Genomic DNA, 22,476 nt, shown 5'->3' on the forward strand with positions numbered 1-22,476 from the left:
CTCAAAAGTATTAAATTTAAAAGTAAAGACCCTTTCTATTGATTTAAACCTTAATTCATGGTTTTTTTAATTTTTTATCTTGTCCGCTAGTCTGCTTATATCTCCCAAAAGTAACGAATATTTAATTTTTTTTACAAATACAAAGAGAACTACATTCTTTTTCATAGGAGCAAATTCAAAGTTCAAATTGTAGGTTAATCATCCTTTTTGTTCCTCCATATAGAAAACTTTATTCTTTGACTCAAATTACTTGTACTTGTAAGTAACGTATAATAGATTGTTTTGATTAGTTTTTTGTGGGGATGGAGCACACATATATATAGTTTTCTTCAATATTTATGCAATTTTACATGTTTATAAATATTTGTTGTCATTATATTATTTTATAAAATATTAAAAACTAAATACATATGGGGCTTACGCCCCACGCCTCGGGGCTTATGACCCACTGAGTCATATGTAAAACGTCTCGCCTTACGCCCACGCCTTTTAAAACACCGGATACATCCACATGCAATAACAAAAAATAAGGGAATAAGGGATCACATCAGCAGTATCCAAGGCATAAAGTCTAAATATATCAAGCAATAAAGAAAAAATGAAACCCCCTATAACAGATATACAAATCCCAAAAAACCCATACTTCTTACATATCGGACAAAGAGGACATGGACAACCACAAACAAGAGTGAAAAACAAATCTATAAATGTACAGAAAATAAATCAGATAACATATTAAACCCCAAGAAAGAGACAATAGTTGCAGGTTCCCAAATATTAACAAACCCTATAATTTTTAAACTTCAAGTTGTAAACACAACATTAATCGAAGAAAGATTGCAAAATAATGCTAAAAATGAAAGATTCTTCAGTTTCGTCCACCAAATCAAAGCGACCAACTAACCTTACCGGATCCCTAAAATTGCCATCTGAACCACCTCAGACCAATCGAGAAGAGAAATGGTAAGAGAGGAGTTTGGTTGGTGGGGTTAAGGGTTATTTTTACGGCAGTAGCAAAAAACAAGGTCGAATTTGGTTAATGGGGCGAATATTATACTCAAATTTGGTTGAACAAGAGAGCCGCATGGCCCAGTTAAAAAAATTATAACGCATCAATTTTGTGGCCCACATGTTGCACCGTTAAAACGTGGTAGCTTTAGGTTTAAAAATAATGTCGCGTGTATTTTTAGTCCAATATATGGACGAAGGGTAAATATAAACTATTTTCAAACGATAGGGATAATTTTGATTTTTTTCGATCATCAATTGTCAAGGTTGACGTTTTTTGAGATCGTAGAGTACGGGTATTAATACCTGTTTGATTTGGATTATGAAATCTACTAGATTCTACTTTTAACTATCTAAATAAGTTAATTAATCACTTATCTTGAGGCAATAGACAGCGCTCCAAAAGTTGATTTGTTTTCATGACAATCAAAACACTGACCGATGAAACTAACTTAATAAACACATACAATAAGCAAATTAATCTAAAATCATTCTAAATATATTTAATTACTTGCAGCTACTCCCTCGTCAATGTATCCGATAGTTCAAAGGCAAGCTAATACATACTGATTGGATACAGCAAAATCATTTGATCCACTATTGCACAATCTCCTCGCCCGAAGGGTTTTTGCGGCATCGTAAGGTCCCAAAGAGTCCATGAAGCAAGACCTCTCTTCTTCTGTGTCCTTTTTTCCTGTTAATATTTTTGTTTACCCTTAAAATTGGATAATAATTAAACTTATAATGTGGTTCTAATGACACGTAATTTCACTTAATACCAATTGATAAATATAAAGATTAATAACAGAAATGAACTATAAAGTAAAGCAAACCAGTGTTAGAATGGAACTCAATCCTCGAGTTTGGATACCCTCGAACAGGTTGATGCAAGAACAATTAAAATATAACAAGCTGATGAACAATAGTATAAATGAGAAAGAGAATTATATTGCTTTGATATATGTGAACAATGTGTGTTACAAATGATTAGAACCCCGCTTTAAATAGTAGAGGAATTCCACTTATGGTATAATTCTAATTACATAAGAAAATCCCATGATTAGCTAATTAACCGTTTCTGATTTGATCTGTTCCGAGATTTACGCCATGATCCTCGACCAGTCACGGATATCTCGCCTTTCTGTTATTGTGCTATCTTCGATCTTGCTCGATATTTGTATCATTTGGCCTCGATTGCTACTAGCCTCGATCTCGACAGGTACCTCGATTCTGAACTCGGTACCTTATCCTCGTGATTTGTTCTGTTACGAGGCCGTCCTTCGATGCAACCTCCCGGTCTCGGTTAATTATAAAATCGGGTGGGTCCGGTTTTAACCATATACATATAGTCCCCTCATTTTTGGAGTGAAATCACAAGAAACGAATTGAGCCTTCGATTTTCTATCTCGACCTGTCATGACGACATCCTCGTGACGTAAGCGATGGGAGTGACCGAAACGTCCCGTCGGTACAGTTCCCCAAGTCATTAATGAGTGTCAGTTGGTGGTCGGCCACTAGTTCCTTTGAACCATCGCCGTGAATCCAATAAATAGACCCATTTCTCATTGATTCAGACTTTACTTTCACTTCCTTCTAATCACCAAAGCTTTTACATCTCTTAAGTTCTTCCCTTCTACAAATCTTCAGGTTTTGCTGTTAATTATTTCTCAAACGTCTAGTCCTATTATCTTCCTCTTCTTCAAACTTACACAAAAATGGCAAAAACATCGAAAACGGTACCACAAAAAGAAGTCGCTTCATCTTCTCAACCGGCCGGCGGGAAAACGCCGGTGGAACCCCGTCTTGAGTAATGCATTCCTGGGGGTTGCACGCTAAACTCTGATTTCAAAACCGATAAAGCCTCGTCGATTCCTAGTCGATGCGAGCCAATGTCGAGGTATATATGCTCGATAACTGAGGGATACCTTAAGCAGGTAAAGAAAGACTGCAACTGGGAGGGCAAAGAGGTGGTGATCTCGACCCCCGAAGAAGACATCACCACCCATGTGGAAGAGTTTCTTAAGTGTTTACACTTACCCTTTCACACTGAACCCCCTCGACCCCGTCATCATTGATTTTTGCCGTCAATATCAAATAACCCTAGGACAAATCTATCATTCCTTTTGGCGAATTGTTATTCTATTCGATTCTTCATGAGCAAAGTCGAGGGGCTCCTTTTCACCCTCAATCACCTTATCATATTGTATAGCCCTCGCCTCTATCAAGGTGGATTAATAAAACTCCAACGTCGGGCTACTTTGTGCTATTCTCAAGCATAGACGAAGATAAGGATCGAGGCTAGATGGACCTGTTCGTTCGAGTGAGGACTTCCGATCTAATCCCAGCCGAAAAGTTGCCATTTCCTGAGAAATGGAACATGAATTGTAAGTACCGTCTCACTGTTAGCTTCCATGTATTATTTGTTCCTTTGTCTTTTCTCATTGATGTCTTTTTCCATGATGTAGCGGTCGCTTGGATGCCCCGTGCGATTCCCGACCTCGAGATCTGGGTTCGGAACCTGTCCTCGACCTCTACATACGCCGAGCGCTCATGGTAAGCCCATTTTTTGTGTATTCGATGATTTGATTAAGATGCCCTTCTTCTACTTATTCAATTTTATCCTGTACAGGCCTGGGCAAGGATGCGGTCATGAGGCCCCCATCTGGTGAGGAGGAGACTTCGACCCCGGTTCTGAAGCTGGCGAAGGATAAGAAGAGGAAAAGGACCTCAACCTCCGAGGATCCAAAGCCTAAGAAGAATCTGGTTCGTAAGCCGAAGAAAGACACTGTTGCCCTGCCTGCGGATGTGATTCAACGGCTAAGGGAGGAAGATGAATAAGATGAAGATGATGGCTCGGAGCTGGTGGCCCGAGTGAAGAAAACCATCGAGGCCCCAAAGACCGCTGAGTCGGTGGTGGTTGAGGAGATTCCGCCTCGAGCTGAGGGGGTCTTGGAAAAGGACTCGGGCAAAGTCCCCGAGTCATTGAAGATCGAAGATGCCTCCCGCAGAGATGAGAAAAAAGTGGGTATGTCTGAAGGGCCCAGCTCCGAGGCCCTTCGCAGCGAGGAGAACACCCCAAGTGGCTCACTTGGGGCAATAGATATTGGAGACTCGCCGATTCTCCCTGCATTTTCCGAGGAGGCAATTCGAGAGGCCCAAGCTACGAGGACTCCCGAAGTAGACGGGGCCCATGGAGGGGAGGACCCCTTAAGTGGTTACTTTATCAGGGTCGAGGATGCTACGGACCTGAGTGAAGCATCAAGTCTACTCGATAAGGCTCAACAAGCCTTGAATCGGGTGAGTCTCAACTCCCTTTGTCGATATTATACTTAGTTTATTTCTTCTCTTCCTGTCTAATTTCCTTCTTTTTTTTTGTATATGCTTTGGCACTCCATCAGGAGGCATTTTCAAAGTCCCGAGCAGAGCTGAGCCGATGTGAGGCCGACCTCTGCATTCGATCTTCTCGAACCTCGAAGATTCTGTTGACTTGGTTTACTACAAGCAGGGAGTCACATTTGGCCTCGATGACATCTGCTCCCAAACCTTTAGCTAGCTTGAGACCTGTAATTATGGCCTCATACTCGGCCTCATTGTTAGTTAACTTGTAAGTTTTGATAGTTTGTCTAATTGTATTACCCGTGGGCAGCTTCAAAACGATGCCTAGCCCGGACCCCTTCACGTTCGAAGCGCCGTCTGTGAAGAGGGTCCACACCCTGATGATGTACCCGACTTTAATAATAGTTCCTTTTCGACCTCGAGTACGAGTGCTGGCGTAAAGTCGTCCACGAAGTCCGCTAAGATTTGAGACTCGATGGCCGTTCGAGGTCGATACTCAATATCGTACCCACTGATCTTGACGTCCCATTTGTCCAATCGGCCCGAAAGTTCAGGCTTATGCAAAATATTGCGAAGGGGATAAGTAGTCACCACATAGATCGGGTGACACTGAAAATATGGTTTTAATTTCCTAGAGGCGCTTATTAGGGCAAGTGCTAATTTTTCTAAGTGTGGGTACAGGGTCTGGGCCTCACCTAAAGTTTGACTAACATAGTAAACAAAAAATTGCATACCTTGCTCTTCTCGAATTAGGACTCCACTTACCGCGATTTCCGACACTGCTAAGTACAAGTAGAGTTGCTCGTCCGCTTTCGGAGTATGAAGCAGTGGCGGGCTCGAGAGGTATTGCTTTAATTCTTTAAATACTTGTTGGTATTCTGGGGTCCATGCAAAATTGTTCTTCTTTTTGAGCAGTGAGAAGAACCTTTGACTTCTATCTGAAGACCTCGAGATGAATTGGCCTAGGGCGGCTATGCGCCCTGTTAATCTTTGTACGACCTTAACATTGTGCACGACTATGATTTCTTCGATTTCCTTGATCTTATCGGGGTTGATTTCGATCCCCCGATTTGATACCATAAAGACGAGGAACTTGCCCGAGCCAACCCCGAATGCATATTTCTCCGGGTTGAGTTTCATGTAGTATTTCCTTAGTATATCGAAGGTCTCCTGCAAATGTGTCAAATGGTCCTATGCTCACAGGGACTTCACTAGCATATCGACAATATAAACCTCCATTGATTTACCTATTTGTTCTTCGAACATTCGATTTACTAAGCGTTGATAAGTTGCACCAGTATTTTTTAGTCCAAACGGCATTACATTATAACAATAGGTGTCGTACTTAGTGATGAACAAAGTCTTTTCCTGATCCTTCGGGTTCATTTGTATTTGATTGAGCCCGGAGTAGGCATCGAGAAAACTAAGGATCTCGTGGCCGGCCATGGCATCGATCATGCGATCGATATTCGGCAGAGGAAAAGAGTCTTTAGGACATGCTTTGTTTAGATCTTTATAGTCTACGCACATTCTAAGTTTATTTCCCTTTTTAGGGACTACAACTATGTTTGCTAACCATTCAGGATATTTTACTTCCCGAATGGATCCTATTTTGAGAAGTTTGGCTACCTCGCCCTTGATGAATGTATGTTTTATCTCGGACTGGGGCCTTTTCTTTTGTTTTACCAGGCAAAACTTCGGGTTCAAGCTCAGTCGAAGTGTAGTGATCTTCGGCGGGATCCCTGTCATATCTAGGTGGGCCCAAGAAAATCAATCCATATTATTGATAAGAAATTTAATGAGTTTTTCCCTGAGCTCGGGGGTTAACCCCGTACCCAGGTATACCTTTTGATCTGGTAGATGCTCGATCAGTATGACTTGCTCCAACTCTTCGACTGCCGATTTGGTGGCGTCGGAATCCTCGGGGATTATGAAGGATCGAGGGGTCCAGTAGTCATCGTCCTCGTCTGTTCCCTACTTCTCCGACTGAGTTGAGGCTGGTGGTTGTGGTTGTTATTTAGCTTCCTGTTTTCCTTTGGACTCTGATCCGTTTGTTGACGAAAGCGCCGATACATGTATTACTTCGTCGGCCGCGAACATCTCTTTGGCAGCATGTTGTTCCCCATACACCATTTTTACTTCATCCGGTGTTGGGAACTTCAGCATTTGGTGAAGGGTTGAGGGGACCGCCCTCACATTGTGAATCTAGGGTCTTTTGAGCAGTGCGTTGTATCTCATATCGCCCTCGATCACATGGAACTTTGTTTCTTGAATAGTTCTAGCTACATTTACTGGTAGGATGACTTCATCTTTAGTTGTTTCACTCGCCATGTTGAAGCCATTGAGAATCCGAGCTGCGGGTACGATCTGATCTTGTAGGCCGAGCTGCTCCACGACCCTCGATCGAATAATATTGGCCGAGCTTCCTGGATCAATTAAAACACGTTTAACTTGAATTTTATTCATAAGGATAGAGATTACCAAAGCATCATTGTGGGGTTGTGAGATCCCTTCTGCTTCCTCATCATTGATTGATAAAGTGCCTTCTGGCACATAGTCTCGAGTTCGTCTTTCCTTGGTGATTGATACTTTACTACATTTGAACACAGGCTCTTATGGAATATCGACCCCACCAACGATCATGTGAATCACGTGATGTGGTTCTTCCTGCTCGTTTTTCCTATTTGCATCCCTGTCTCTGAAATGGTTTTTAGCTCGGTCGCTCAAGAATTCTCGAAGGTGACCCTCGTTGAATAGACGGGCCACCTCCTCCCTTAGTTGTCTGCAGTCTTTGGTTCTATGACCATGTGTACCATGGTATTTGCATATTTGATTGGTGTTTCTTTGGGATGGATCGGTTTGTAGGAGTCTGGGCCATCTAGTATCTTTGATTCTCCCAATGACTAACACAATACCTGATGTGTCGATGCTGAAGTTGTATTCTGATAATCGTGGTGCTTTTGTGGGATCGGCATGTTTATCGAAGCCACTTTTGCTCATGAGCCCTCAAGGTCTCTGTCCTCGATCGTTCCTTCAATTATTTCGGATGGGATTGCGTCCTGGGCCGCTGTTTCTATGATCTGCATTGTATGGTTGATACTGATCTCTGTTCGACTGGGGTTCTCTGTCGATATCCCTTTGAGTTCTGCCGACGGGCCTGTTTGGATAAACAGAACCGGAAGGGGTCCCCAATTGATCATTCTCGACTCTGATCTTTAACTAGTACCGATTATGTACATCGGCCCAGGTTACTGCTGGATATTCAATTAAATTCTGCTTTAGTTATTGTAATGCCACCGAACTTCGTTCGTTCAAACCTTGAGTAAAGGCTTGAACAATCCAATCGTCTGTGATCGGTGGTAGTTCCATGCGTTCCATCTGGAACCGAGTTACAAATTCCCTCAATATTTTGTTGTCTTTTTGTTTCACCTTGAAGAGGTCCGACTTCCTAGTCGTAACCTTTATTGCTCCGGCATGTATCTTTACGAAGGAATCTGCAAGCATGGCGAAGGAATCGATGGAATTAGACGGCAAATTGTGGTACCATATCATTGCTCCTTTCGACAAGGTTTCTCCAAATTTCTTCAGTAGAACAGATTCAATCTCATCGTCTTCCAAGTCATTCCCTTTTATTGCGCATGTATAAGAAGTGACATGCTCATTAGGGTCGGTGGTCCCATTATACTTAGGAATTTCTGGCATTCGGAATTTCTTCGGAATGGGTTTCGGAGCCGCACTTGGAGAGAAAGGCTTATGTACGAATTTCTTTGAATCCATACTCTTTAGAATCGGCGGTGCCCTAGGTATTTGGTCAACCCGAGAGTTGTATGTCTCTACTTTCTTGTCATTTGTCTCGATTTTTGTTTCTCCCGATTCAATCTGTTTAGTGAGCTCCTCGAGCATTTTCATAATGGCGGGGTCAGTCCCCGATTCATTGGCGTTCGACCTTTTCAGCACAGGCTCGGTCCTGTGGACGACTTCTGGTTCGATCCTACTCGGTGTTCGGTGCTGATTTTGTAGTTGTGCTATAGCGGCTTGCTGAGCCTGTAACATTTTGAATATCAATTGGAGGCTAACTCTACCATCTTCTCTGCCCTGCGTACCTCGACCACTTGATAGAACTTCCCTGCGTATGCTACCTTCGGGATCAACGACCAAATTTGTATTTAGGGCGACATGTGAACTGACATCGACGGGATTTGCAATTGGTGCTCCCTCGAGGTCAGCCTGAGACGCCTCGATCCCTGGGGCGGCTATATTGTCATTTTTTCCGTGAAATCTAGGGTCGTTGTCACCATGTGTAGGCGTTGCTTGTGAGTTTGACATGTTTATCCTGAAAACAAAGATTCTTACGAGAACAAGTGTAAACCAGTGTGTGTTATCGGAATCAGTATTAAGCAATCACTATTATCCTTGGCCCCACGGTGGGCGCCAAACTGTTTACCCTTAAAATTGGATAACAATTAAACTTATAATGTGGTTCTAAGGACATGTAATTTTACTTAATACCAATTGATAAATATGAAGATTAGTAACAGAAATGAACTATAAAGTAAAGCAAATTAGTGTTAGAATGGAACTCAGCCCTCGAGTTTGGATACCCTCGAACTGGTTGATGCAAGAACAATTAAAATATAACAAGCTGATGAACAATAGTATAAACGAGAAAGAGAATTATATTGCTTTGATATCTGTGAATAATGTGTGTTACAAATGATTAGAACCCCTTTTAAATAGTAGAGAAATTCCACTTATGATATAATTCTAATTACAGAAGGAAACCCCATGATTAGCTAATTAACCGTTTCTGGTTTGGTCTGTTCCGAAATTTATGCCATGATCCTCGACCAGTCACAGATATCTCGCCATTCTGTTATTGTGCTATTTTCGATCTTGCTCGATGTCTGTCTCATTTGGCTTCAATCGCTACTAGCCTCGATCTCGACAGGTATCTCGATTCTGAACTCGGTACCTTATCCTCATGATTTGTTCCGTTACGAGGTCGTCCTTCGATGCAACCTCCCGGTCTCGATCAAATAGTAAAATCGGGTGGGCCTGGTTTTAACCGTATACAATTTCCGTAAGCCTCATTTACACCACGCTAGCACCTTTATATTCTACTGTTGCTTTCAATGATGCCTTTGACTAATGGTTGTAATCAAAACTTAAAATTGGACAGATAGATTTCAAGGTCACATAGACACACTGGATAACAAAATAAAATTTACATTTTCTATTCATCGGACTATCCGAAACAACAATTCACAAGAGAAACCAGAAGCTGTCATGCCATAGATGTAACCCGAACCGAGTGATCTGCAGATCCAGTCAAAAAGATGGGCGACGTCGGATGCCAGTCTACTGTTGTTATAGATGCACTGTGAGGAAGACTTCTCATCCCATATGCATGACCGCGGACCTAAGACAATTAAGAGGAATTATTTATAGTCAAAAAATCTTTAAACTGAAGTAAACCAGCAAGGCAAGAAATAACAGTAGCTGGAAATGAAGAGGGGGCATAGCAAGGACCGATGAAACTACATATTATCAGACTGCTCCTAGGCCTTCTGACACCATATGTGCAGTGCTATTCCCAACAGTACTTGTTAAATACTCATAAACAACTATTAAAAGAGAGATCCAATTGGTTTACTGATGGGACAATTCAGTGACCCCCACAAGTGATCTCCATTTTCAGATAGGCCAACCTATAGAGCTTATGAACAGATAGTTAAGCTCTGAGACAATCAAGGCAAAGGGACCTAAACACATCATTCAGTGTGAAACAAATTTACCTGGTAAATAGGCGCTCTCAGGGAGTTGGATGTCACCAGAAGTCTTCTTCCATCAGCATCGAGAGCCATTTCATGCTTATAGTGTAACTAGTTTACTAATTAATACAATATTTTTGCAAACCAATGACTGATGGACTTATTCAACCGATACTATCGTCATTGCAAAGGACAATCATACTAAAGAACTGCTATCGAGTCAATTTGAAAAGTAATGTTCAAATGAATCCAATTAATACAATCTTATAATTATATCAAGTATTCAACTTGAAAATAGTTCCTCTTTTTATATTTAAAAAAACATAATTTAAATGTGAATTTGAAAAACGTCGGTTATGGTTGTAAATGTTCTAGTCTTACAGTTTTTACTTTTTTTAAAAGAAATTGTAGCCTCGTCCTTTTTACAACAGCTAGCATACATATCAAAAAATTATTGCCGAATGAGAGTAATATTTTGCAGAAGTTGTACATAGATTCGGTTAATGTATGCCATCTTTGGATGTTTAGTAGATCACTATCACGGTGTACAGCTACAAAGAAGTAGTAGTTGTTTGTGCGAGAGATAATAGTTGCTGAAATAAATAATGTATGTAAATCATAATTTCATACATGTACCTTTTTTCTAATTTAAAATTATGAGTCATTCATATGTGAATTTGACCAAAAATATATTAGTTGAATTGTATAAGTATATTCGATTATGAAATATAGCACGATAATGTATCAGATGTTAGTTGTTTGATGTTTTAGTATTTTATGAAAAATATAAAACTCTATTGTATCAAGAAAAATAATATCTTAGTTTTCAAGTTTATTCGTATATAATTGAAAAAGAACTTGACAAACGGAAAGACATGAGAATAAATAATATTACAACGTGTGGGTCATGAGCAACACAAAATTTGAAAGAAAAAAAATATAAACTTCAACTAAAAGGAAATAGAGTCATAAAATGCGAATAGAATTAAAGACAGTTAATTGGAATGAATAAACATCTTCAATGTGATTTTGATAGAGTCAAATTAAAAAATACAATAGAAAATTAAAAAGTCACGCTCAGGTAAAAATGCTAACTACGGCCTTGAAAGGATTCAACGGTAATATGGCCATGGAAGAGATCACAAATTATAAGATAAAATTGACACAAAAAAAAGCAGATCTTCTAGTATTACAGGAAAACTAACAAAATTTCACATCCACCTCGGGTATGAGAAGTTGAAAAGGAAAGAAAGACATCTTTTTTCTCCAACTATACATTAACCCATACACAAAACATACCAGAACCTAAATGGAACATGAATCGGACATGATAAATGAAGATACATATGACTAATAGTGTTTACCCGAAAAATCGGATAACATTAAATTTATGTATGGTTCTAAGGATACGTGATATCCTTTGATACAAATCGTATAGAGAGATAGCAATACGAATATTCTTGATTACGAAAATGAGAATAATGAATCAGAAAGAATGAATAAAATGAAGTAAAACAAGCACAAGGAGATATCTTTTGTTACAGTGTATTCAGTATGTCCATAGCTTACAAGGATCCCCTTTTATAGTAGATGGTCATTACTTTATTTATAACAAAAAATAATAAAATAAAGCATATAATGGAGGACCCATGATAATTTGTGTTTTCCTCGATTCCCGCCAAGATTCTCTCTCTTGGTGCGGTTGCAACGACTCTTGTCAGTGAGCTCGATACTGGCTCGAACTCGTTACTGGGTCGAGCCCTTCGGTCTTGGCTCGAGTTCGACCTTCGGGATGGGCGTCGCGCATTTCCGACCTCGAAGCAATGCCTTGCGGATCGATTTGGTCACGGGCTCGATAAGGTTATCGAGCCGACTCCTCGAGCAGCCTTCGGACTCGAGGCTCGTTAGTACTGTCTTCGGAGCTCACTCCCAAAATCCCACTCCGATTTCTTACCACTTGAACTCGATCGAACGTAGGAAGGCCGAAATCTATTTCGACCATATACAAATGGATTTTTTGGGGAAACAGATTTTTGACAGAAACAATAGAAATGTGATAGAGTGATCGGATAATTTGGATGTGTGCTTTTATAGAGTGATACAAAGAATATAAAAGGACTGTACAAAAAAAATTCCTTCTACTGTAGAAGATGAAAGAACATAACTGAAATGTAGTTAAGAAAATTATGAAAAAAGTAGGGAGAGACGTTTTTCATAATAATTATGATGAGAAACGTTTTTGTGAAGTAATTAAAGGAGAATATGAATTGCCTCAACCCTAATTGGATTCATTGAATTGAGTGTTTGAAGTATTAAAGTACCACTGTTCCACTTCTAAATCTGTGATTAACATATCATGTAAAAGTTAATTACTTAATTAAATATTTATTTTTCTCTAGGGACAAAATTGTATCTCAAATTTTAAAGAATATTATTGTAAATTAACTTTGAACATAGGAGCTTTCTAGTTTTAGTATAATATATGATGAATTCTGAAGGTTACATAATCTGCAACAGGGGAAGAATATATGTCAAGAGTCTTATTCTACAACAACACAGGGAAAGAGAACATCTTTCAACTTAGAGAACAATTTAATGGGGAAAAGAAGAAATTTTAACAGATATTACCCTGCTACTTGATAGAAAGTATATTCAAGCACAATGCAGTCCGTACGAGCAAAAAGATTCATGTTTATTTCTTTTACTCTTTCCACAGTTAGTATACAGTTCGAAGGTCCAAACAACTTATTTATGCAGTTTTATAGAAAACAAAGAATTTATGGCTGAATCATCCCACAGAGCTAGTATGAACAGTTTGAAGGAGACTTCATGTCAACCTAACCATGTCGTTCTCTTCATTGCCTATTGAATAGAGAGAATTGATCTTTACTCATCAAAACCTTCATAAAGTGTCCTAGCACCATGCCAAAATGAGATGGATATGAGTTTTCATTGCTTGCCAATGAAACCTACCAACTATCCGTACATCCTTCACAAGCACCACCCGATTCCCCTTAAGGTAAATGTCACTATCCTAAAAGTTTTAAAGCCTGCATTATGATGAGCGTAGACGAGTTAGCTGCTTTGACAATAGTAACTCTCAGTGCATGACCAGTTTTTTAGTAAAATGACATAACTCCACCCACAACTATACAATTATCCATGCAAGTGGAGAAGCCTTTGAAGAAAGGTACTTGTGAGAAATAATGAAAAAAATTATATTATTGATGTCTTAAGTGTTTTTACTATAGCCCTACTCATATATAATGTTTACATAGTACTATATAGCTAGTTTTATGGTAACTATCTAACACTCCTCCTTAAGTTGGTGCATATAAATCATATGTACCGAGCTTATTACAAATATAACTAATATGGGGACCAGTAAAGGACTTGATGAAAATATCTACAAGCTGATCACTCGACTTCACAAACTTTGTAACAATATCTCCTGAGAGTATCTTTTCTTTTACAAAGTGACAATCTATTTCAATATGTTTAGTCCTTGTTAGATAGTTATGTGTAAATAGTCCTAATCTCATATGTAGTAGGAGTAGAATATGTATTATATATCGCGTTCATTGTATCATTGTTAATAGGTCAATAATATGATTTTCCTGTGTATTATTTCTCACAAGGTATCACAGCGTGAGTGAGACACATCTGGGAAAGTCGGACAGTCGCCGCGAGTCAATTTCCAGCGACTTTATAGTGAAGATTTATGGCAAATAAATTTCTCTTGGCATTTTGCAAAAACCAACATCACCATAAGGTCCCCCAACCCCGACGACCAAACCCTAACAAAAATCTCCGGCAGCCGATAGCTCACGCACCGTTCGGATGTCAGATTTTCTGGCGAGAGATACTATATGCGTCGGCATATGGAAATCTCCCATCAATTCCGAGCCAACCCATACTATTTTCTTTTTAATCCGATCACTTTAAAACTTTTTCGGAAACTACAGTCCTTTTTTCCCAGCAGAAACGGTGTTCTGGAATTTTCTAGTTATTTTCCTGACTAGTTGAAGCTGGTTATTGATTTGGTCGATTAGAACTCACTTCAATCCAATAATGTCTTTCAATTTAGATGTTCTTGGCTCCAAAAATAGTGGAGCTGGAAATTTAACCTTTATGATTATTTGTGAACCCTTACTTGGGAGATCAAATTATTTGTCTTGGGCTTCGTCTGTTAAGTTATGGTGTAAAGGTCAAGGTGTTCAAGATCACTTAACCAAAAAGGATAGTGAGGGAGATGAAAAGGCCAAAGCGCAGTGGGAAAAGATTGATGCTCAGCTATGTAGTATCTAGTGGCGATCTATTGATTCCAAGTTGATGCCTTTGTTTCGTCCGTTCCAGACATGTCATTTAGTATGGGAAAAATCTCGTACTTTATACACTAATGACATATCTCGTTTCTATGATGTGATATCGCGAATGACAAATTTGAAGAAATAGGAATTGGATATATCTACTTACCTGGGACAAGTACAGGCAGTCATGGAGGAATTTGAGAAGTTGATGCCACTTTCTGCTAGTGTTGAAAAGCAATAAGACCAACGACAAACGATGTTTCTAGTTCTTACGATCGCTGAACTCCTAATGACCTTGATTCAGTACGTGACCAGATCTTGGCTAGTCCGACTGTCCCACCCGTTGATGAACTATTCTCTCAATTACTTTGCCTTACTACAGTGCCCAGACACATAGTGATCTCATCATAGACAATTGACTCCTCTGTTCTCGCCTCCCAGACAGTGGAAAATCGGGTATCTCAGACTATGGATAATAGATGAGGAAGAGGTCGTTTTGGAAGGTCTCGACCCAACTGTTCTTATTGTAATAGGCCTGGACACACTCGTGTGGTGTGTTACTCTTTGCATGGTCGACCACCTAAAAATGCTCAACAACAACAAGAACCCGGTAAAATCCCACAGGTAAGGGATCTGGGGATGGTAGTGTATACGCAGACCTTACCCTACCCGGATAGAGTAGAAAGACTGTTTTCGATAGACCCTCGACTCAAGAAACGAAAAAGACAAAAAAGACAATATATCAGTACCATCAACAGAACCCGTAGAAATAATAACAGCATTATAAGAACCAAAAAATAGTTGAAACGCAATAACAATAACCAGTAAAGAAAAACGGGAGAATAGTGTGAACACAATATTAACCACTAGCAATCTAAGACAAACCCTATCAGTCTATCCTCACACCCGGAACGAAGTAAAACAATGCTCAACTAGATCCTAACCTACAACCCTAATGCTCGATCTCTACACCTTCCTATCAAGGCCATGTCCTTGGATATCTGAAGCCACGCCATGTCCTGCCTGATCACCTCTCCCAATACTTCTTAGGCCGCCCTCTACCTCTTCTCGTTCCCTTCAAAGCCAACCGCTCACACCTTCTTACCGGGGCATCAGGGCTTCTCCTAAGCACATGCCCAAACCATTTGAGTCTCACTTCCCGCATCTTGTCATCTATAGGAGTCACGCCCACCTTCTCCAGAATATCTTCATTCCTACTCTTATCCATCCTAGTGTGCCTACATATTCACCTCAACATCCTCATTTCTGCTACTTTCATCTTCTGTATATGTGAGTTCTTAACCGGCCAATACTCTACCCCATACAACATGGCCGGTCTAACCACCGCTCTATAAAACTTACCTTTGCATATCAATGGCACTTTCTTGTCACACAGGAATCCAGATGCTAACCTCTATTTCATCCAGCCCACCCATATACGGTGTGTGACGTCCTCATCAATCTCCCCGTCCTCTTGGATAACCGACCCTATGTACTTGAAATTGCCTCTCTTGGGGATAACCTGTGATCCAAGCCTGACGTACATGCCTGCTTCCCTCGACTCGGCGCTGAAGTTGCACTCCAAGCATTTTATCTTTGTCCTGCTCAACTTGAAACCTAAAAATGATCATGTTGCCCAAACCAAAACTGCAGGTAACCAGAGGTTTTCTTTATCTGAAGGGAAATATAATGAGTTCATTTATTATCGAGCAAGTAAGCAGACACCTCCACAAGTAGCCTCTGTTGCTCAGATTAATACTTTTGTTGTTGGTAATTCCTTTGCTTGTGTTTCCCAGTCTACTACTCTTGGACGGTGGGTCATGGACTCAGGCGCCTCTGATTATATTTCTGGTAATAGGTCACTTTTGTCAAATATTATTTATTCACAGTTTCTTCCCAATGTTACTTTAGCCAATGGAATACAAACAAAAGCAAAAGGAGTTGGACAAGCTAATCCCTTATCCTCTGTCACTTTAGATTCTGTCCTTTATGTCCTTAGTTGTCCTTTTAATCTTGCATCGATTAGTCGGTTGACTCGTGCCCTCCATTGTGGTATAAATTTATCGATGACTCTTTTGTTATGTAGGACCGCAGTACGGGACAGACGATTAGCACAGGGCGTGAATCACAAGGCCTTTACTACCTTGACACACTCAATCCTTCCACAACATATCCAGTTATAGATCATCTAGACCTAATTCACAAACGTTTAAGAAATCCAAGCTTATCCAAGCTTCAAAAGATGGTCTAGTTTATCTAGTTTGTCTAAATTAGATTGTGAGTTGTGTCAACTTGGGAAACATACCCGAGCCACCTTTTCGCGTAAGTTGAGAGTCGTGTAGAGTTTGTTTTTTCTTTAGTTCATTCTATTATATGGGGTCCTAGTAGAGTTAGTTCAATCTTAGGTTTTTTTTATTATGTTAGTTTCATTGATGATTACTTAAGATATAATTGGATTTCGTAATGAAAGATCGTTCTGAGTTATTTTTTATATTCTAGAGTTTTTGTGCTGAAATAAAAAGTCAGTTTGGCATCTCTGTTTGTAGTGATAATGCCTTAGAATACTTATCTTCTCGATTTCAGTAGTTTATGACTTCTCAAGGAATAATTCATCAGACATCTTGTCTGTATACCCCTCAGCAGAATAGGGTAGAGGAGAGAAAGAATAGACACCTCATTGAGACTACTCGCACATTTCTAATTGAATCTCATGTTCCGCTGTATTTTTTGGGCGATGCAGTTCTCACAGCTTGTTATCTAATTAATCGGATGCTTCATCTTCCATCCATAGTCAGATTCTATATTCAGTATTGTTTCCTCAGTTACCCTTATACTCTCTTCCCTCTTGTGTGTTTGGGACCATATGTTTCATTCATAACTTAGCTCCCGAAAAAGATAAGTTAGCTCCTCGTGCTCTCAAGTGTATCTTCCTTGGTTATTCTTGAGTTCAAAAAGGATATCGTTGCTACTCACCCGATCTTCGTAGGTAACTTATGTCAGCTGCTATGTCACCTTTTTTGTGTCTCGACCTAACTTTACCTCTTCTAATCACCTTGATATATCAGAGGTCTTACCTATACCGACGCTAAAGGAGTTTACTATAACTCCTTCTAATACTTCCGCCATAAAGGTCTTACCCATACCGACCATTGAGGAATCTAGTGTTGCTCCTTCTAGATCCCGGGCCACAGGAACACCACTTTTAACTTATCATCGGCATTCGCGTCCAGCATCAGGCCCAGCTGATTCACGTCCTGCCCTTGACCCTGCTCCTACTGCGGACTTGTCTCCTCCTAGTCCACCTGGAAAGGTATACCGAAGACACTTAATCTTAATCCCCATTATGTCAGTTTAATTTATCATCGTCTGTCATCACCCATTATGCTTTTGTATCTTCTTTATCCTCTATTTCCATCCCTAAGCTTACAGGTGAAGCATTGTCTCATCCAGGATGGCGACAAGCTATGGCTGACGAAATGTGTGCTTTACATACGAGTGGTACTTGGGAGCTTGTCCTCTTCTTTCAAGTAAATCTACTGTTGGTTGTCGTTGGGTTTATGTAGTCAAAGTTGGTCTGGATGTCCAGGTTGATAGACATAAGGCTTGTCTTGTTGCCAAAGGATATAGTCAGATTTTTGGGTTCGATTACAGTGATATTTTCTCTCATGTGGCTAAAATAACATTTGTCCGCCCTTTTCTATACATGGTTGTTTTCGCCATTGGCCTCTCTATCAATTGGACATTAAAAATATTTTTCTTCATGGTGACCTTGAGGATGAAGTTTATATGGAGTAACCACCTGATTTTGTTGCTCGGGGGGAGTCTAGTGGCCTTGTATGTCTCTTGCGCCGGTCACTTTATGGTCTAAAGCAGTCTTCTCGAGCCTGGTTTGGTAAGTTCATCACAGTTATCCAGGAGTTTGACATAACTCGTAGTGAAGCTAATCACTATGTGTTTTATCGACATTCTGCTTCAGATCTTTGTATTAATCTGGTTGTTTATGTTGCCGATATTATTATTACCGACAATGATCAGGATCGTATTACTAAGTTAAAGCAACATCTTTTTTAGCACTTTCAGACTAAGGATCTGGGCAGGTTAAAGTATTTTCTAGGTATTGAGGTCACTAAGTCTAGCTCAGGTGTGATCTCACAACGGAAGTATACCTTAAATATTCTTGAGGAGACAGGAATGACAGGTCGTAGACCTATTGATACTCAGATAAATCCAAATTCTAAACTTCTGCTATCACGGTAACCTCTTAAAGATCTCGCAAGATATATGCGGCCGATTGGTAAATTAAATTACCTCACAGCGACTAGATATGATATTTCCGTTCCTATGAGTGTTGTGAGTCAGTTTATGATTCTCCCTGTGTTTGTCATTGGGATGCAGTTGTCCGTATTTTTCGGTATATAAAATCAGCTCCAGGCAAAGGATTATTGTTTGGGGATCGAGGCCATGAACTGGGTACTCAGATGCTGATTGGGCAGGATCATCTTCTGATAGGCGTTCTACATTTGGATATTGTGTTTTAGTAGGAGGTAATTTTGGAGTCTTGGAAGAGCAAGAAACAGAATATAGTTGCTAGATCTAGTGCAAAAGTAGAATATCAAGCAATGGCTATGGAAAAATTGCAACTGTTGAGGGAGCAATATTGAGCAATGGCTATTGAGCAATGATAGGTCCATTGTTTTTATCCCTAAGTCTATTGGTGAGGCACTATCTCATCTAGGATTGCGACAAGCTATGGTTCATGAGATATCTGCTTTACATGCAAGTGGTACTTAGGAGCTTGTTCCTCTTCCTTCAGGTAAATCTACTGTTGATTGTTGTTGGGTTTATGTGGTCAAAGACGGCCCGGATGGCTAAGTTGATCTGCTTAAGGCTCGTCTGGTAGCAAAAAGATATACTCATATATTTGGGCTTGATTATAGTGACACTTTATGGTACGGGCATGTGAAGATGAGAGTTGTTGATGCTCCCGTGAGGAGTTGTGAGAGATTGGCTTGGTGGGCATGAGGATAGGTAGAGGTAGGCCTAAGAAGTATTGGGGTGAGGTGATTAGGCAGGACATGACGAAACTTTAGCTTACTGAGAACTTGACCTTAGATAGGAGGGTGTGGAGGTTGAGGTTTAGGGTAGAAGGTTAGGGGGTAATTGGGTGTATTCCTTTGTCATCCTAGTGGCAGTAGTATTAGTCTTGTAGTCTTTTTTTTTCTTTTTTTCCTGTTCGTAGAGCTATATTTCTGCCTCTTATTTCTTTCGCTTCAGTTATTTACTATATCGCTGTTGTTTATATATCGATGTTGTTACTTCCTATTGCTACTGCTCCTTTTCATTTTGTCCTTGAGTCGAGGGTCTTCGAAAATAGCATCTCTAACTCCACGAGGTAGGGGTAAGGTCTGCGTACACACTACCCTCCCAAGACCCCACTTGTGGGATTATAATGGGTATGTTGTTGTTGATTATAGTGACACTTTCTCTCCCGTGGCTAAAGTAGTATTTGTTTGCCTTTATATGTCCATGGTTGTTGTTCGTCATTGGCCTCTTTATCAATTGGACATTAAGAATGCCTTTACCTATGATGATCTTGAGGATGAAGTCTATATGGAGCAACCACCTAGTTTTGTTGCTCAGTGGGGAGTCTACTACTCTTCTATTTTGATTACACAGGTCACTCATAGTTTGAAATAATCTACTCAATCCAGTTTGGTAAGTTCAGCACAGTTATTTAGGAGTTCGGCATGACTCGTACTGAAGTTGATCATTCTATATTTTATCGGCATTCTACTCCTAATCTGTGTATTTATCTGGTGGTTTATGTTGATAATATTGCTATTACTGGAAATGATCAAGATGGTATTACAAATCTGAAGCAACATCTCTTTCAGCACTTCCAGACTAAGGATCTAGGTAGATTGAAGTACTTTCTAGGTATTAAGGTCGCTCAGTTTAGCTCAGATATTGTTATTTCACAAAAAAATATACTTTAGATATTCTTGAGGAGAAAGGAATGATGGCCTGTATACCTGTTGGCACTCCCAAGGATCTGAATGCTAAGCTTCTGCCAGGACAGGATGAGCCTCTTAGCGATCCTTCAAGATATAGACGATTGGTTGGAAAATTGAATTACTTCACACTGACTAGACCTGACATTTTATTTCCTATGAGTGTTATAAGTCTCGTAATCTTCGGTATATAAAATCAACTCCAGGCAAAGGATTACGATTTGAGGATCGCAACCACGAGCATATTATTGGATACACAGATGCTGATCGGTCAGGATCACCTTCTAATATACGTTCTATATTTGGATATTGTATTTTAGTAGAAGGTAATTTGGTCTCTTGAAAAAGCAAGAAATAGAATATAGTTGCTCGATCGAGCGCATAAGCAGAATATTGAGTCATAGTTATGACAACATGTGAGCTAGTTTGAATCAAAGAGTTCCTCAAAGAATTAAAATTTAAAGAAATCAGCCAAATAAAATTTGTGTATGATAATCAAGTTTTCCTTCATATTGCATCAAATCCAATGTTCCATACGAGGACTAGATTGACTTTCGCCTCATCAGAGAGAAGATTCTCTCAGGAGATATTATTACAAAGTTTGTGAAGTCAAATGATCAACTTGTAGATATTTTTACCAAGTCCTTCAAGGGTTCTCGTATTAATATGTAAGAAGCTTAGTACATATAATTTATATGCACCAGCTTGAGGAAAATATTAGAGTTATTTCATGTAAATATAATCCCACATGGAATAGGAGTAATGTATATATTGTGTATTGTTATAAATAGGAGTTCTTGTACTATAGTCTAAACACATCAATTATATATTTTTTTCGTGTCATTGTTTCTCACAAATACCATGTGAGATGCACATACATGAGGCTAGGGCTAGAAAAACCTTGCTAGTTAAGTGGAATTGTCATACAAGAATGAAAAACCAAAACTAAAGGATTAACATAATCCTATTTACCTATTGCAATCTCTTGACCAAAGTACTTTGCCTTGATTCTGCAAACTCCACTCAAATATCTGCTTCACAAGCTACTGAGTTAGATTCTTCACAATGCAGCTAACAAAGCAAAGCTTTCAGCAAGGAGATAACTGTACATATATGGAGAAGCACTCAAATGCATAAAATAAAAATAAAGTGGATTTGGTGACTGCTGAATAGCTTGCCTTTCCATCTATACCCAAAGTGAAAATGCTTTTCTCATCAGAACCAAACAAAACAAAACTAATTGCAGAATCATGTGCCGGCCATCCGGTAATTTTCAAGCTAGCAGACACATCTATCACTTTGTTAAGGTTATGCTGGCTATGGAGGCCAGCGAAGTTATGAAAGCATCTCAACTAACTGAATAGGTTCCTTCCCTAAACACCACTACTCACAATCATCCAGAGAGAAATAGGCAGAGACAACGCAAAATAAATTTAAAGGCTTCTAATGCAAGTTATAAGAAAGGACATCGACACATTATATTCACTAGTTCAGATAAGGATACCAAACATGTGTATCATTCCATCAGTAACTGCAGCAGTTAAAAGTTTTCCATTGTACTTGAAGCATACTAAAGTAATTATAGGTGGATCTTCACTAAGAGGAAGGACCGTCTTCAATAAAGTTTGAAGAAAGTTAGGCTTGAGAATCCTCTTGCTAAAAGGGAAAGAAATAGTATTAAAAATTCAGCATTGGATACAATTGGGACCCATAATATGAACATACTATAGCCTTCCACGTTCTCATGTTCCAGACAGTTAAAGAAGCACATCCCAATTTGCCAATATCACTTGAACCACGCCTACAAAACTGTCATTTAGGATCGGTTCTTGAGGCTAACAAGGACTACCAAATACATCTTAATTAAGCATATCAGAACTCACATAGGTCCCCTAAAAATTGTTTAACCAGATTAAATGAATAAATTACAAAGTAAAACAAGTGAATGTTTTAACTGAAAAAAGAATCTTGCTTCCATTAGCAGAATAGTTTTTTTTAGAAAGGTAACAGGTATTTACAATTGCAAAAGGCATTGCTCAT

The 22,476-nt window shown here is 39.5% G+C and overlaps 1 long non-coding RNA gene across 1 annotated transcript; it reads right to left on the reverse strand.

Annotated features, from left to right (window-relative positions):
* Positions 1 to 1,464: 1,464 nt before the first annotated feature.
* LOC108945431 (uncharacterized) lies at positions 1,465 to 22,220 on the reverse strand. The gene is made up of 7 exons (XR_001969571.3): positions 22,162 to 22,220; positions 21,941 to 22,092; positions 21,615 to 21,727; positions 21,395 to 21,467; positions 10,140 to 10,234; positions 9,411 to 9,763; positions 1,465 to 1,702 (listed from the first exon to the last, which is right to left on the reverse strand). It is a non-coding gene; the product is annotated as an uncharacterized lncRNA (long non-coding RNA).
* Positions 22,221 to 22,476: the final 256 nt, after the last annotated feature.

This window comes from Nicotiana tomentosiformis, chromosome 10 (genome assembly GCF_000390325.3).
Source record: "Nicotiana tomentosiformis chromosome 10, ASM39032v3, whole genome shotgun sequence".
Classification (NCBI taxonomy): domain Eukaryota; kingdom Viridiplantae; phylum Streptophyta; class Magnoliopsida; order Solanales; family Solanaceae; genus Nicotiana; species Nicotiana tomentosiformis.